The sequence below is a fragment of the Prinia subflava genome, chromosome 7 (genome assembly GCF_021018805.1).
Source record: "Prinia subflava isolate CZ2003 ecotype Zambia chromosome 7, Cam_Psub_1.2, whole genome shotgun sequence".
Taxonomy (NCBI): domain Eukaryota; kingdom Metazoa; phylum Chordata; class Aves; order Passeriformes; family Cisticolidae; genus Prinia; species Prinia subflava.
Window position 1 is genome coordinate 28,235,821 of NC_086253.1, and position 18,153 is coordinate 28,253,973.

Here is an 18,153-nt window from a genome sequence, read left to right on the forward strand (position 1 = left end):
GTGGCAGAAATTGAGTCATATTTTAAAATAAAATGAGTTGCACTGTAGTTGGATTGTGTTTCAGTTGGCATGGCCTGTGCATTTGCAGATGACACTACCTGTTCAAAACTTCCAAAAGCTTACACATGAGAAAGATCACTTTTGGGCTCAGGCAAAAATAAGGTGTAAATGTTGTTGGAAAACTCATGACTTGTTTCAAAGTATGTGCTAGAGGAGAAAGTTGTAAAAGTTTCATCGAGGGTTAATTTAAAAAAACCCCACCAAACAATGCCGTAATACGAACTCGATTTCCTGCAGAGCTAAAGTGCCTCTAGAATTGTATTGCAGTCCCAGTTCCCAAATCCCTGTTTCACTTGTGATTTAAATGTGTGCATTCAAAGCTTCTCACTGTTGCTATGCAATGGCTACCTGGGTGAGAGGGACCTAAAGCCACTCTTAAGCATCTCCTCTTGCACTTTTGCTTAAGCATTTTAGATCTTAACAGGGCAAAACAGCTTCTTGCTAACAAGCCTTACCAGGATACACAAAGTTAGTGCTCCAGTTGGGACCTCAAAGCACATCTATCCACACAAAACCTAACATGCACTCTACATGTTAGAACAGCCACCCCTCGTTATAAGCAATTTGATCCCCTTGCTGTTGGAGGAAAGGACAAAACCTTTCCCTCAAATCTTAGAAGAGTGCATACCCACCGCAGGCATGCAGAGATCTGTGGCAAGGGAAGAATTTGATCTTCCCTTTTCCCCTATTAAGTCTGTTTCCTTCAGTAACTGCAAGTGAGCTTTCCTCTAGAGCTTTGGGTTTCTGCCTCGGGACTCTTGTAGCAGGGCTCAGACAGGTCCTGTTACCTTCTGTATGATGACAATGAAATGTCAGTTTGGCTACAGTGGGGAGCTTTCCGCAGGACAGGATTTACTGCCTGAAGGGTATTCCCTGACTGCAAAGGTGATCTTGGACAGCCTTGTTCCCTGTGGGAGGTAAAATTCAAAACGTCTTTAGGAAGGAGTGAAGATACATTTGTACAGAAGTTGGTAAAAGAATGAACTGTACGGCTTTTTTCTCTCTCTCACCTCCTGATGACGGATGTCATCACCAGTAGGAGGATATCTTCACAGAAAAATAGTACAGCAAACAAGCTGCCAGAAGCTCATCAGTTGCTTGTGAATATCAAGCATTAAGTTCAAGTCTTCTTCAACGACAGAGCTTTTCACAGAAAAGAACGGGCTGTCATTCACTCGGTGCTTCCCAGACCCCAGGATTTCATCCAGCAGGCAGCTGCAGCATCTGGTGGGTGGCATGCTGGCAGAGGAAAGAGGATGGGCTGTGGCCCCTGTGAAAAGAACAGGGCATATGCCTTTATTAATATTCAGCTCTTTATTAAAGTGATCAGCTCATTATTAAAATCATCAGCAGGATTGCAAAGTCCGATCGGAGTTTTCCACACTACTGCAGCCATCTGAAGGAGCAGGTGCTGTCCCAGTGGATGCTGAGTCCTTGTTCTCATAGAAACAGCTGGCAGTTCTCTCTGGTCAACCATCAGAAGGCAGAGCACTGGCAGTCAGCTCTCTGCCCTCAGGGAAAAGTTTCAAGAGTTTCCCATTCTCTACATCAGTCAGCTCAGCTGGCCAGTTCCCATTCCATTCAGGCTCCTCACAGGTCATGGCCAATCTTCAAACCAGGCCAGGAGGTGCACCCACTCCCCGCTCAGCCAGGGCACTATCCCATTCTCTTCTGACGAATCCAGCTTCCTGTCCCGGGGTGCAGTTTCCCCAAAAAAAACCTCCCAGGATCCACGGGGGCGGCCCTGCCCTATCTGCATATCCAAATGCATATGCATTTGTCCTGGTCATAGCCGAAGTTACTCTTGCTAAATGAGGTAGTTACAAAGGACAATAGGGCTATCTAGGTGTGGGCAGCTTCTTTTCACATTTCAATTAGGTAGGGAAAAGTTGCCAGGCAACTTTCCTTCAGGGCAGCTTTCCCTGCTCAGATTGTCTGGGGTGTGGGGGGTGTTACTCTAGCTAGGAGAGGGTCAGTTGTGGGGTGGTTGTTTTGGTTTTTTTGGTGGGGTTTTTTTTTTTTTTTTTTTTTTTTTTTTTTTTTTTTTTTTTTCCGTTCATAACAAATCCCTCGTCTATTTCTTTGATCGGGCGGTAGCCCGCATCAACTTGCAGCTTCCTACTGTGTATCCTCTCAGTAGACACTGCTCAAAGAAATTTAGGAGTTCTCTAGGGGAATTGCCCAGCGGGAGACTGAGCAGATGTGGGAGGGGTGCCTTTAAACTTGGGTTTTTTATCAAGAATTAAGACACACTCGATAACAATTTAACTAGGGATAGGTCTCTTGGTCTCTCAATTGTTATCTACGTAGAAGAGGTGGCAGGTGGTCCTGTTGGGTCTGGTTCGGCATCAGGGGCGGTACTGGTCCTGTGACTCCGGTAACGTGGGTTTGACTTCTCTCTGGAGTTCGCACTGCGGTATGTGTGGTGAGCAGCACCTGGAAGAGACTTTCATAATTTTCCTCTTCTTAGTTACAGAATTACAGAATCACTAGGCTGGAAGAGACTTCTAGGATTAAGTCTAACTCTAATTACACAATGTCACTAAGTGCTACATCTACTCTCTTCTTACACACATCTAGGAATGGTGACTTCAGCTCTTCCAGCTAGTATTTATAGGGCTAGTGTTCTAAGCTTCTCACTAGCTTTGTTGCTTTCTTTTGACACGCTCAAGCATCTTAATGTCTTTTTTAAACTGAGGGGCTCAGAACTGGGCACAGTACTCAAGGAGTGGCCTCACCAATGCTATGTGTAAGGAAAGGATGACCTTTCTGCTTCTGCTGGCCACATTATTCTCAATACAGCCTACGATATTGTTAGCTTTGGCCATCAGGGCATACTGCTGGCTCATATTTAGTTGGTTATCAACTAGCACTTTCAGGTCTTTTTCTGCTTGGGTACTGTCTAGCTACACTACCTTCAACTTGTAAGGTTGCAGGGGGTTATTGTGGCTAAAATGCAACACCTGGGATTTGGACTTATTAAACGTTATCTTCTTGGATTTTGCTTATCTATCTAATCATTTTAGGTTTCTCTACAGAGTCTTCTTACTCTCTAACAGATGGACACGTGCTCTCAGCTTAGTGTCATCTGTAAATTTACTAATGAAGGACTCAATATTTTCATCTGTGTTATTAATAAATATAATAAATAGAACTGGCTTCAGCACAGACTTTTGAGGGACACCACTGGTGGCTGGTTGCCTGCTGGATGCAGCACTATTCGTTACTACCCTCTGGGCTTGGGTATCTAGCCAGTTCTTAACTTAGCAAAGAGTGTTCTTGTATAAGCTGTGGGAAACAGTGTCAAAGACTTTGCTGAAGTCTGAATAGACAACATAAACAACTTTTCATGTATCTACCAGGCAGGTCACCTGGTCAGAGAAGGAGGCTAGTGGGGTCGAACACTACTTACTTCTCTTAAGCTCATGCTGGCTGGGTCTGATACTCTGTTTATCTCATCAGTGCTGCACAATAGCTCTCAGTATAAACTGCTTTATCATCTTACTCGGTACTTTGGTCAGGCTAACTGGCATATAATTACTAGGCTCTTCTCTACTCTTTATGAATGGGAATTACATTGGCTAGCTCTCAGTCATCTAGAACTTCACTAGTGAGTTGAGACTGTTGGTAGATGATAGAGTGGCTTTGCAAACTTATCAGTTAGCTCTCTTATCTCTTTGGGATGGATTTCATGTGAGTGGGCATTCAAGCAAATTACTACTTCTCTGACTACTTTGTTTTTGATAACAGGAGGACTATTCTGTTCTTTAAAAATATCTACTGACTTAGTATGACCACTGTCTTGAAGACAAGCTGTCTTCTCACTAAAGACAGCAGCAAAACAAAGCATAAAGCACTTCTGCTTTCTCTTTGTCTGCAATTACTAATTTTCTTCTTACTTTGAATCATGTTCTAGATTGGCTAGGGGTTCTCTAGCGAGAAACTGCATAGGGTGATTAATTCTAAGTCACTTGTGTTCATTATTTTAGAGTCAGTCAACTAGTGTTAAGTCTTCTGGCTTAGCAATTTTTCTTTTGCAGGGTCAACCTTTTAGACTTCTTTTATTAGAGTAGCTGTTACTGCAACTGTTTGCAGGCAAGTTGGTTATCTCTTAACTACTGGGTCTAGTAGTTTTGAGAGGTAGACCGTAGACTTTGATTCTCACTATCAGGGATCTATAGTCTCTCATGCTTTGCTTTTTTTTTTTTTTTTTTTTTTTTTTTTTTTTTTTTTTTTTTTTCTTGGTCTGAATTTTAGCTGGTGTCTATTAAGGGCATCTTATGGTCTCTTGGGTGTCACAGTCTATTTTTTTTTTTTTTTTTTTTTTTTTTTTTTTTTTTTTTGCTATCTGGACTATCCGGGCTTCTTCTGGAGTGAACAGAACTATTAGAATAGAGTTTAACTCTCTCTGGAAATAACTATTTGGCCTCAGAAGCTGGTCTAGCTGGTTAGACATTCCAATGGGGTCTTCTACTAAACCCTCTCTCTTTCTTAGAGTCTTGGGCTTCAGGGGCTGTCAAAGGTGCATTTATAAATTTTAATCTTTTTAATTAATCTATAGGAACTTTTCTAAGGGGAAAGACCTCCTCTGTTCTTGGTGCTTTGGATTGGGTGTTGTAATCTGTCTCTTCCTCTAAAACACCAGGTAGAGGGAGCAGTAGTGGAGACAGGCCAAGAGAAACACTGGGCAGGGGTGGTTCCCACTCCCAAGTGGGGAAGTGAGGGTATCACAACTGGTGAAGGGGAACTGTTGGAGAGGTTAAGGAAGAGACTGGAGGTACAGCTGGGGTAGGAGGGAGAGTTTGCATATTTTCACATTTTCATTACTTATAGTTTTCTAGCCAGCAGGCTGCATAAGATAGTGGTTTTACATCAGGGTCTTCTTGGGCTTAGAGATGTTGGTTTAACTGGTTACACATTTACTGAATTCAGGTCTTACACTATGACTACTCTCTTTGTAATTTTAATCTCAGCTATATTCTTTTACTATAATATGTCATCTTAACTTTATCTGGACTCTTTGTGGTCTTTTAAGGATATTATTGGTCTGACAATTGTTCTAGGGGGATGTTAGGGAGAATCTTCTTTACTGTCCTTTTGGAAGGGTCTGCTTGTTTACTATAACATCTCAGTTTTTAGGTCTTAAAAAATAAAAGGAAAAATGAAGTACTTTAACAGTGCTTCAATCTAAACTGGAATATTCTGATGGGCAATCTAAACTTTAAGATAACTAAAGGTTGTCTGATCTCTCACAACTAAACATTCTGAATCTCTTTGCTTAACTTTAAAGGGTCAGAATCTAATTTCTTGGCAACCCACTTTTGACACTTTTTCGTCTGTCTTTTTAAAACTCTCTCTTGGCTATGACACTTACTACTATGAATCACACCCATTGTTTTCTGCTAAGGGTATCTCTTAACTTTTCGACTTAAGTCTGAACTTTTTTCTAGGCTTTCTAGGCTTGGACCCCTGCTGAGTCTTGTTTGAACTCTCTAACTTCACAAGGCTTAGGAGGCTTGAACTCCCTGCCAGGGTGAGGTCGAACTTCCTGCCGAGCCTCACACCTGAACTCCGGCCAAGCCTCCCTTGCCCCCTAGGCTTAGGAGACTCGAACTCCCTGCCGGGGTGAGGTCGAACGTCCTGCCGAGCCTCACACCCGAACTCCGGCCGAGTCCCCTTCGCCTCCCTTTCCTACAAGGCTTAGGAGGCTTGAACTCCCTGCCAGGCTGAGGTCGAACGTCCTGCCGAGCCTCACACCTGAACTCCGGCCAAGCCCCCCTTGCCCCCTAGGCTTAGGAGACTCGAACTCCCTGCCGGGGTGAGGTTGAACGTCCTGCCGAGCCTCACACCCGAACTCCGGCCGAGTCCCCTTCGCCTCCCTTTCCTACAAGGCTTAGGAGGCTTGAACTCCCTGCCAGGGTGAGGTCGAACTTCCTGCCGAGCCTCACACCTGAACTCCGGCCAAGCCCCCCTTGCCCCCTAGGCTTAGGAGACTCGAACTCCCTGCCGGGGTGAGGTCGAACGTCCTGCCGAGCCTCACACCCGAACTCCGGCCGAGTCCCCTTCGCCTCCCTTTCCTACAAGGCTTAGGAGGCTTGAACTCCCTGCCAGGGTGAGGTCGAACGTCCTGCCGAGCCTCACACCTGAACTCCGGCCAAGCCCCCCTTGCCCCCTAGGCTTAGGAGACTCGAACTCCCTGCCGGGGTGAGGTCGAACGTCCTGCCGAGCCTCACACCCGAACTCCGGCCGAGTCCCTTTCGCCTCCCTTTTTGTTTATCTGGCTGCTCTTTTTGTTTGCCTTTTTTTTGCTCATAAATCTTGCTTGCCTTCTTGCTTGCCTGTCTGCTTTCTTGTCTGTTTTTTCACCTTTATGCCTGCTTTCCTGCTTGCTAATGATATCTTACTTGCTTGCCCAGATATGCTTAAACTCTCTTGGGGACAGCCCACCTGCCTCCTGGGACATCATGCCCTATCCTGCCAGGGGCTTCCCACTTGCCCTATTAGGGATCTTCCTTGCCTGCCTGTCAGGGCATCCTGCCCTGCCCGAGACTTTCTACCTGCCCTGCCAGGGACTTTTTCTCACCTGCCTACTGGGGCATCTTGTTTTGCCATGCCGGGGACATTACCTTGCACCTGCTCTGCCGGGGATCTTTCCTCGTCTGCCTGATGGGGCATCTTGCCGTGCCAGGGATCCTCTTTCAATTCCCTTCTGGAGCAGCCCTGCCAGGGACCTCTAACCTGCCCTGCCGAGGATCTTACCTCACACCTCAAGAGCCTTTGCACGCTCGATGGGGCCCTCCCCCAAGGAGGCGCCTCAGTCACTCTTCTATGCCATTCGCTTCCCGCCCGTTCTCGGCCGGCACCCTCTCGGGAGACCGGAAACGCGATACTAGGGGGTCCACTCTCGCTCTGGGGGTCCGAGCTGCCGGCCCCCATCTCACTCAAGCACTCATTCACTCGCCTCCCATTTCCGCCACGGATTTATCTCACCCATCTGGCGTTCTCCTTTGCTTGGTCTCACGATGATCCCAGGGCCGATCCTGCGTTCTTCTGTGCTGCTTGGTCCCACGCTGATGCCAAGGTCCGGGGGTAGCCAGCGATTCCCGAGGATCCCTCGAAGCAGATGATCGTCTTCTTCGGGGGTGGTCCTTTGTGGGCGTGGCTATCCCGGACGAGCCCCCAATTGAAAAGAACAGGGCATATGCCTTTATTAATATTCAGCTCTTTATTAAAGTGATCAGCTCATTATTAAAATCATCAGCAGGATTGCAAAGTCCGATCGGAGTTTTCCACACTACTGCAGCCATCTGAAGGAGCAGGTGCTGTCCCAGTGGATGCTGAGTCCTTGTTCTCATAGAAACAGCTGGCAGTTCTCTCTGGTCAACCATCAGAAGGCAGAGCACTGGCAGTCAGCTCTCTGCCCTCAGGGAAAAGTTTCAAGAGTTTCCCATTCTCTACATCAGTCAGCTCAGCTGGCCAGTTCCCATTCCATTCAGGCTCCTCACAGGTCATGGCCAATCTTCAAACCAGGCCAGGAGGTGCACCCACTCCCCGCTCAGCCAGGGCACTATCCCATTCTCTTCTGACGAATCCAGCTTCCTGTCCCGGGGTGCAGTTTCCCCAAAAAAAACCTCCCAGGATCCACGGGGGCGGCCCTGCCCTATCTGCATATCCAAATGCATATGCATTTGTCCTGGTCATAGCCGAAGTTACTCTTGCTAAATGAGGTAGTTACAAAGGACAATAGGGCTATCTAGGTGTGGGCAGCTTCTTTTCACATTTCAATTAGGTAGGGAAAAGTTGCCAGGCAACTTTCCTTCAGGGCAGCTTTCCCTGCTTAGATTGTCTGGGGTGTGGGGGGTGTTACTCTAGCCAGGAGAGGGTCAGTTGTGGGGTGGTTGTTTTGGTTTTTTTGGTGGGGTTTTTTTTTTTTTTTTTTTTTTTTTTTTTTTTTTTTTTTTTTTTTTTTTTTCCGTTCATAACACCTGCAAGGAACCCTCAGGCAGAACCAAGTGACGTCTGATGCAAGAGGGGGAAAAAAGAAGGAAGAAAACAAGAAAAAAAGAAACATTGCCCCTCTCCTTACATCACTGTCAGGGAGAAGCTAATAGCCCACTTTACCAAGCCCCTCTTAAAGCTCTTTATGCTGATAAAAACATTCTGAGCTGACAGACCAGAAAGCTCTTGGAGCACAGGGAACCAACACTCACTCAAATAAATAATATAATGAAGATGCCAAGCTCCAGAGATTTTTTTTGGATTGGAAAGTGACTGTATTTGTCTTAATATGGCATAGCCTCTGGTTTCCCATTACATCATTTCCCTTTTCTAATACCAAACATCTACTAAATGGCCAGTTTCTTAACTAGTATAGGTTTGTATTCAGTATGCTTTAGAAGTTATTTTCAATATAGGACAACCTTCCAACTTACTTATCAAGCAAGACCAAACCCCTCAACTGGAATTGTGAAGACTTTACCAACTGCTTTCTCTCTAACACTCAAAACATCCTCATAGGCATTTCTGACTCCAATTTAACTACATCACTTCTACAATCAAGAGTGGGTTATTTGATTTTTTTTAATTCACGGTGAAATCCTGCTTCTTGTCTTTGCTTGTAAAAGCATGAGCAGACAGGAAAGCATAACTTCATAAAAACCAAGGCTCAATGGACTCACTCTGTTTAGGTAAAGGCATTAGAATATCTTAAATCCTATTAGTAAACATTTTACAGCTTTAGGTTTTTATGTGCTTTTTGTAGAAGAGCACATAAATGAAAGGATAATGGATGGATTGCAGCATGATACCATGGATACTATCTTCCTTAAACAGGTATTTCATCTAAGTGGAAAACCTTCCTATTATAATTCCAGTTGTAGATAGCCAGGTCTTTACAGTCAAAGTCAGTACTGGAAAACAACATCTCAGCCTTGGTGAGGAGCAGGCCAGGCAGGTATGGTTTGTCTACTGCTCCTGACAGTAGGCAAAGACAAACCGTTCTCTCTGGGAACTGTCCCTGCCCCAACGTCAAGTGAGCACAGCCTGGTACTGTGGGACTCCCTCGTGCTGCTCTCCAGGACTCAGCTGTGCAGGTAAGTCCACCCTGTCTCATTTGTGATCAACACAAGTGAATCAAAGGGCAGTTTGAGTGTCTAGCAGATATTTAGCTGTCTTGGTTTGAAAGACAGATATCTGCTAGGAAGGGGCAGGACCTCCCTAGAGATGGAGAATTCAAATCCCCTCCCTCCAAATTATTCCAATTAAAAGGAAAATTAAAGGAGCTTTCAGGCAGAGGTATGGGGGTAGGAATAACAGTTCTTTACTAGTATATATGACAAAACGACAACCAAACAACAACTACAGCATCAATAATAAACAGAATCAAGAACCTTGAGGGCTTTCTTTTACAAAAGCCCAGAGCAGTTTGATCTCGGCGCCCCTGCAGGACTCCGAGAGGCCGAACTGGAAGGAAGGAAAAGTCCCGGACTGGTGGATGAGATGAGGAGCTCTGCGCTGGCAGCTGGAGCAGCAGGGGTGTCCCGGCAGGGCTGGGCAGTGCAGGGCTACAGAGTAGCAGGGGAACTTTAAAGCTCTGAAGAAGCAGCGGCGGTGGGGGGAGAGGCTGGAGAAAGCGAGTTCAGGATTCCCGGGTACACAGCAGATGACGATAGATTTCCCAGGACGAGGCAGAGGCAGAGGGCAGCCTGACCGTCCTCCTCGGCGCTGAGAGCAAGAGTGCCTCCCCCTTCCCCAGATCTGTCTTTTTGCCTTTCCCAAAGCTCATCTTCTCTCCCCTCTGAGGGACACTCCCAGGGACTCAGAAACAATAGGTGTAGCCTGGTGCTGCCATATCCCTCAAGTACCCCTTTTTGTTCTGACTAAGTAGTCATTAATGCTTCTTGGAAACTTATGGGAAGAAATTCTGTGAGAAGAAAAAAAACCAAATCTAACCCCCAACATCATCCACCCCGAATTTTTTCCCATACCAACCTATTACATTGAATTTAAATCTTTAAAAACAAAATATATATATATATATACACACATGCATGACCTAAATTATATACATCTATACATACAGATATGGGTACAGACACATTATGTGGGTAGTTCATCCTAAAACAAGGTCTCCTTGAGGTATGCATCGGGTCTCTCCATCCCTTTGCATCACCCACCAGGTGCATCCTGGTCCCTGAGCGAAGACAACCCCACGGATGGGATTGTCTTTGCTGGAGGCAGAATTAATCCAAACAGTTTTTCCCAGCATACCTCTCATGTGTACTACTGGAACCTTATCTCCATCTGTTGTTCTCAGGGGCTCAGATTGGGCAGGGCCTGCTCGGTTGGTGGAACCTCGAGTGTTCACTAACCATGTGGCCTTTGCTAAATTAATCTCCCAGTTCTTGAAAGTCCCCCCACCCAGTGCCTTCAAGGTGGTTTTAAGCAGGCCATTGCACCGTTCAACTTTCCCGGCTGCTGGTGCGTGATAAGGAATATGGTACACCCACTCAACGCCATGTTCCCTAGCCCAGGTTGCTATAAGGCTGTTCTTGAAATGGGTCCCATTGTCTGACTCGATTCTCTCAGGGGTGCCATGTCTCCACAGGACTTGCTTTTCCAGGCCCAGGATGGTGTTCCTGGCAGTAGCGTGAGGCACAGGGTAGGTTTCCAGCCATCCAGTGGTGGCTTCCACCATGGTCAGCACGTAGCGCTTGCCTTGGCGGGTTTGGGGAAGGGTGATGTAGTCAATCTGCCAGGCTTCCCCATACCTGTATTTGGACCACCGCCCGCCATACCATAGGGGCTTCACTCGTTTAGCCTGCTTGATTGCAGCACACGTCTCACAGTCATGGATAACCTGAGAAATGCTGTCCATGGTTAGATCCACCCCTCGGTCTCGTGCCCACTTATAGGTGGCATCTCTGCCCTGATGACCTGAGGCGTCGTGGGCCTATCGAGCTAGGAACAACTCTCCCTTGTGTTGCCAATCTAGGTCTATTTTTGACACTTCTATCTTGGCGGCTTGATCTACTTGCTCGTTGTTTCGGTGCTCCTCATTAGCCCGACTCTTGGGGACGTGGGCATCTACATGGCGGACTCTTACAGGTATCTTGACTACCCGAGCAGCAATGTCTTTCCACTCATCAGCAGCCCAGATTGGTTTTCCCCCACGCTGCCAGTTGGCCTTTTTCCACCTTTCCAGCCAACCCCACAGAGCATTGGCTACCATCCATGAATCAGTGTAGAGGTAGAGCTTTGGCCACTTCTCTCTTTCAGCAATGTCCAGGGCCAACTGAACAGCCTTGAGTTCTGCAAGTTGACTCGATCCACCTTCTCCTTCAGTGGCTTGTGCAACCTGTCGTGTGGGGCTCCATACGGCTGCTTTCCACTTGCGGTTCATCCCTACGATGCGACAGGAACCGTCAGTGAAAAGAGCGTAGCACGTTTCTTCTGCTGGCAGCTGATTATACGGTGGAGCTTCTTCGGCACGTGTCACTTGCTCTTGTTCCTCTCCATCTGTGAGATCAAAGTTTTCACATTCTGGCCAGTTTGTGATTATCTCCAAAATCCCAGGGCGATTTGGGTTTCCGATACGGGCGCGCTGAGTGATGAGGGCAGTCCATTTGCTCCATGTGGCATCGGTGGCATGGTGGGTAGAGGGAACCTTTCCTTTGAACATCCACCCCAACACTGGTAGTCGGGGTGCCAGGAGGAGTTGGGCTTCTGTGCCAATCACTTCTGAGGCAGCCTGGACTCCTTCATAGGCAGCCAGGATTTCTTTCTCTGTTGGGGTGTAGTTGGCTTCAGACCCTCTGTAGCTCCGACTCCAGAATCCCAGTGGTCGACCCCGAGTCTCACCAGGCACCTTCTGCCAAAGGCTCCAGGACAGGCCATGGTTCCCGGCTGCAGAGTAGAGCACGTTCTTCACTTCTGGTCCTGTCCTGACTGGGCCAAGGGCTACTGCATGAGCGATCTCCTGCTTGATCTGGGCAAAGGCTTGTTGCTGTTCAGGGCCCCAGTGGAAATCGTTCTTCTTGCGGGTAACCCGGTAGAGAGGGCTCACAATCTGGCTGTACTCGGGAATGTGCATTCTCCAAAAGCCTATGGCGCCTAGGAAAGCTTGCGTTTCCTTCTTGCTGGTCGGTGGAGACATCGCAGTGATCTTATTGATGACCTCAATGGGAATCTGACGCCGCCCATCTTCCCACTTTACTCCCAGGAACTGGATCTCCTTGGCAGGTCCCTTGACTTTGCTCTTTTTGATGGCAAAACCAGCTTCCAGGAGAATCTGGATGATCTTCTCTCCTTTCTCAAATACTTCCCTTGCTGTGTTCCCCCACACAATGATGCCATCAATGTACTGTAGGTGTTCTGGAGCTTCACCCTTTTCCAGTGCAGCCTGGATCAGTCCATGGCAGATGGTGGGACTGTGCTTCCACCCCTGGGGCAGTCGGTTCCAGGTGTACTGCACGCCCCTCCAGGTGAAAGCAAACTGAGGCCTACATTCTGCAGCCAGAGGAGTGGAGAAAAACGCATTAGCAATGTCAATTGTGGCGTACCACTTCGCTGCTTTGGACTCCAGCTCGTACTGGAGTTCCAGCATGTCCGGCACAGCGGCACTCAGCGGTGGAGTCACTTCATTCAAGCCACGATAGTCCACAGTCAGTCTCCATTCTCCGTCAGACTTGCGCATAGGCCAAATGGGGCTGTTGAAGGGTGAGTGGGTTTTACTGACCACCCCTTGGCTCTCCAGCTCTCGGATCATCTTGTGAATGGGGATCACAGCATCTCGATTCGTCCGATACTGCCGGCGATGCACTGTCGAGGTGGCAACAGGTACTCGTTGCTCTTCTACCTTCAGGAGTCCTACTGCAGATGGGTTCTCTGATAATCCAGGCAAGGTGTTCAATTTCTTAATGCCCTCTGCCTCCACAGCAGCTATTCCAAAAGCCCATCTGAACCCCTTAGGGTCTTTGTAATAGCCATTCCTGAGATAGTCCATGCCCAGAATACTCGGAGCCTCTGGGCCAGTCACAACTGGATGTTTCTGCCACTCCTTCCCGGTCAGGCTCACCTTGGCTTCTAACTGAGTCAATTCTTGTGATCCCCGTCACCCCGGCAATGGAAATAGGTTCTGCTCCCTCATGTTCTGACGGCATTAGGGTACACTGAGAACCGGTGTCAACCAAAGCTTTATATTTCTGTGGCTCTGATGTGCCAGGCCATAGAACCCACACAGTCCAAAAGACTCGGTTTTCCCGTGTCTCTTCCTGGCTAGAGGCAGGGCCCCTCTAGCACCGGTTACTACTCTCTTCCTGTGTATACATAGTAGAGGTTCCTTCAAGGGGGTCTGACAGAGCATCCTCATTTCTGTAATACCTGACAGCCTGGTCATGAGAGGCTGAGGCTACCTTCATTCTAGTGGAACCCCCTCGGTTAGTGTTTCTCTCTTTGAGCTCACGCACCCGTGCTGCTAGGGCAGAAGTGGGTTTCCCATCCCACCTTCCCATGTCTTCCCCATGGTCACGCAGGAAGGACCACAAGTCAGCTCTTGGGATGTACTCTCTCTCTCTAGCTGAGGGACGTTGGGTTCTGACTCTGGGGCCTGTGACTCGCACCGGTGCCACATGGGAACTGTTCCTCCTCATCTCCTCCCTCACCTCCCTTATCTCCTCTTGGAGTTCTTTAACCACGGCAGAGACCTGAGTCTGTATTGGGCCACTGATCATACTGTCAAAATTTCTAAGCTTGCTGGCTACAGAACCTACAGTCACTCGGCTGGTATCAGCATTAATCATTGACATGAATGTTTTATATTCAGATGGCCCTTTAGTTGCTAGATTCCACAACATTTGCCCTGTGCACCTGACGTTGTCGGGGTCATTGTTATGCTGTCCATCCCTCCCAAAAACCACCTCCAGTATTGCCACTTCTCTCAGCTGTTGGATCCCTTCCTCAACAGTCTTCCAGCGCATGCTAAGGTGGTGCTCCTGCATTCTGTCTCTGTGGACAAACCTCTCCCTTACACTCATTAAAAGCCGGTCCCAAAGGTGAAGGGGTCCTTGCTCTTTTACAAATACCTGATTCACACATGAGTCTTGGGTCAAGGGTCCCATATTCCTTGCCTCACCACCATCTAGTTGCACACCTCTACCCATAAGGTCCCAGACCCTAAGTAACCAGGCTGTATAAGGCTCACGTCCCCGTCGTGCAACATCTTTTTGCAGAGTACGGAGATTTTCATATGACAGGGACTCGGTGATGATCTCAACTTCTGGCTCCCCTGTGGGTTGTGAGGGACTTCCTTTTTTATCCTTATCACTTGGGTGCTCTGATTTCACCTTATATTTCTTCCTTTCCACAGGGGCAACTGCTGCTGGCTGTGACTGCCCCTGTGGTTCAGCTGGAACCTGGACAGTTGTAACGTCTGTGGGTTCCACTGCTGCACCTTCAGACTCTCCCTCTTCAGGGCAGGGGGAGGGTTTGCCAGCAGCTGGGGCTAATGAGGCTAATGAGGCCACCACTAGGGAAGTGTGCTCCTTCAGCATCTGGCCCATCTCCTTCACCAGAACTCCCACCCAGTCTGGGTGGTTCATTTCTGAGGTGGGCTTTATGTCAGGGTCAGGTGGTGGGGCAGCATCCCCAGTCTCTAGGGCAGTGTCAGGCTCCATGGCAGCACTCTCAGTCTCTAGGGCAGTATCTTTATTCTCTGGGGTAGGTATCAGGGTGGTTATCCAGGCCAATCTCCCCTTATCTCGGAATATTAAATAGAATAGGCCTGTGAGCAATACTAGCCATTGTATGATATCATTAGCATTCAGAGAAGATTTAAACCCTTCAAAAACTGGTGGAATAGACCCAAAGAGCTGAGTAAAGGGTTGGGAAAAAATTTCCCCTGGTGTCATTTCCTCACAATAGGTACCATTGTTAAAGTAACCCCACAAACAAACACTTAGAGTGTGATAGCCATGTATCCATGTGCCTGCCTTCCAGAGGAAGTTAAAAATCCATGAATTCCTCACCTTATTAACCCATAGTGCAAACTGGATAACAGCCACAGTAGCCTTAGTTATAGGGCCCATGTTTAAATAAGGGCCTGCAAATGGGAGAAACACAGCCACAACCACATGCCACCCAAACCAAGGTAAGCTAGACCACATGATGCTATTTAGGGAGGTTTCTATACCCAGTGCACAAGGTCATTTAAGAACTGTTATTCCTTTTCCTCTCAATGCCCTCAAGCCCCACAGTGGGCGCCAATAATCTGTCTTGGTTTGAAAGACAGATATCTGCTAGGAAGGGGCAGGACCTCCCTAGAGATGGAGAATTCAAATCCCCTCCCTCCAAATTATTCCAATTAAAAGGAAAATTAAAGGAGCTTTCAGGCAGAGGTATGGGGGTAGGAATAACAGTTCTTTACTAGTATATAGGACAAAACGACAAACAAACAACAACTACAGCATCAATAATAAACAGAATCAAGAACCTTGAGGGCTTTCTTTTACAAAAGCCCAGAGCAGTTTGATCTCGGCGCCCCTGCAGGACTCCGAGAGGCCGAACTGGAAGGAAGGAAAAGTCCCGGACTGGTGGATGAGATGAGGAGCTCTGCGCTGGCAGCTGGAACAGCAGGGGTGTCCCGGCAGGGCTGGGCAGTGCAGGGCTACAGAGTAGCAGGGGAACCTTAAAGCTCTGAAGAAGCAGCGGCGGTGGGGGGAGAGGCTGGAGAAAGCGAGTTCAGGATTCCCGGGTACACAGCAGATGACGATAGATTTCCCAGGACGAGGCAGAGGCAGAGGGCAGCCTGACCGTCCTCCTCGGCGCTGAGAGCAAGAGTGCCTCCCCCTTCCCCAGATCTGTCTTTTTGCCTTTCCCAAAGCTCATCCTCTCTCCCCTCTGAGGGACACTCCCAGGGACTCAGAAACAATAGGTGTAGCCTGGTGCTGCCATATCCCTCAAGTACCCCTTTTTTGTTCTGACTAAGTAGTCATTAATGCTTCTGCGAAACTTATGGGAAGAAATTCTGTGAGAAGAAAAAAAACCAAATCTAACCCCCAACATTAGCCCACCCCACACATACTGATGCAGAGCTCCAAGAACAGGTTAGATCACCTAAAAACCAAAAAGATGGCCAAGTTTTGTAAAGCATTTAGCAATGTCTGAACCTGGCCTCATCTTTCATGGGGTTCTGAGCAAACATCTTTGTAGTAATGTTCTAACATCACTTCAAGTTTCACTCCCATCAACATATCTTACAGTCATCTTTGCACATTGTACCAAAAAAACTTAGGGCCAGTAAAAGGCCCACAAAGAAACAACTTGCTAGAATGAATGTGACAAATACTTGCCAATTGACAAAAGAAATATCAAGTTAGATGGAGAAATACGAAGTTACCATTTCATATCAAGAACAGTTAAGTTTCTAAACTTAATGTTCATTGGTGCTCATCCAGGGCAGCAAGCTGTTACAAGAAATGATGTTTGGTAAAAGGCTGGAGATATATATTAACCATAAATTAGGAATGACAGTGAGATCTCTGGCCATAATTTAACAAAACTGGGAAGAAATTCTAGCCAAAATAGACATCACTTCCAGGAAGATATTTCTGAGTATGGTAACTCCACCCCATCATGTTGAAGTTTATGTGCTCTCTCATGTTAACATACATGCACATGCATTTCACTGTATAGCAATTTATGGATCACCGATCTTTTGAGACACATCTAATTTTGTTCTCATGCTTAACACAAAGAACATTTCTACATCAACTTGTCAGTCTTATGACTGAACAAAGAAGGCACAATCTCATAAATAATGTGCCCCAAAAATAATTCAGGGTAGCTCTTATTGGAAGGTCCAGGAGTGCTGCCCACCAAAGGAGACTCCCTTAAGTCTGACAGAAAATGAGAGATTGACTCTTTTGTTGACTATTGCTCATCATCAGGTAAGACTAATCATTAATGGTGTTGTACCTTGCCTACATAGGAAGTGAGCTTTCCCCTTTTCCCTTTTGCTCAAGTCTCGATCACTTGCATTCCATTTAGGCTTAATTACACTGATTTTTGAACCTTACAATAACAATATAAGGTGATCAAGCTTTGTCCTTAGCCAGCTGTTTTATTGTTCCATAGCTAAAGAATCTGTGTTGTATGGATTAAAAAAATAACTGTAAAAAAGTACTCCCCACATTCAAAATACAATGTACAAAGTACAGCATGGTACTCTCTCCAACCTATTTACTGAAATGTTTGCTTTGCAAACATTCAGTTGAGTTTGTTGTTCTACCCCACTGTAACTGCACAAAATGACACAATCTGGTACACAAAATATTCACCTAAAAAATTCCAATTTGAGAAAACTTAAAAATCTTTCATCTCCAATCTCAATTTTCTATCATTCCCAAGAGCACCTATAATAATCACATCTGTGGAATGGTTACTCAAGAGTGGTACTTATAATTAGCATGAATGCAGCATTTGTTAAACACAGTAAATTTGCTTTTTATATTGCTATTGTTATTCTTCATTTAAGTTTTGTCTTACATAGTTTATACAATTCTAGAAATAAAACTCCTTTATGCACAGGGCAGTGCAACTGAATTTACACTTGCACATTTACTGTATTAAGAAGTCATGGGAGTTTATAAAGACACTTAAAAGCCACATCTTTTCGCAGACTAGGGAATACTCAATTTCAAACTCAAGCTCTTGGCAAGAATTAAAAAAAAAAAATCATCACTAGTTTATTTTGGTATTTCAAGCCTGGCTACAGGAACTTTTCACTGCCAAGGAAAAAAAAATCCTGCCACCTGCATTCTTAAAAAGATCATGGTGATATAAAGATTACATTTTAAGGTTATAGAATATGGAAGTGGGAAAAGAGAGGATTCCCTTTTTTCTTTAATTATCAAATAAAGCTTTCCAAATATTCACCCAGGACTTCAGTCATACCCTAAAGGGGAAATTTACCCTAGATAGAACCTGATATTGGAAGACAATCCAGCAGATTTCAGGCTGCCTGTAATATCTCCAGCCTTGAACTCCAGAAGAGAGTAAGGCCAGAGTATCTGACTAGGAAGTCAGTGAAATACCTCA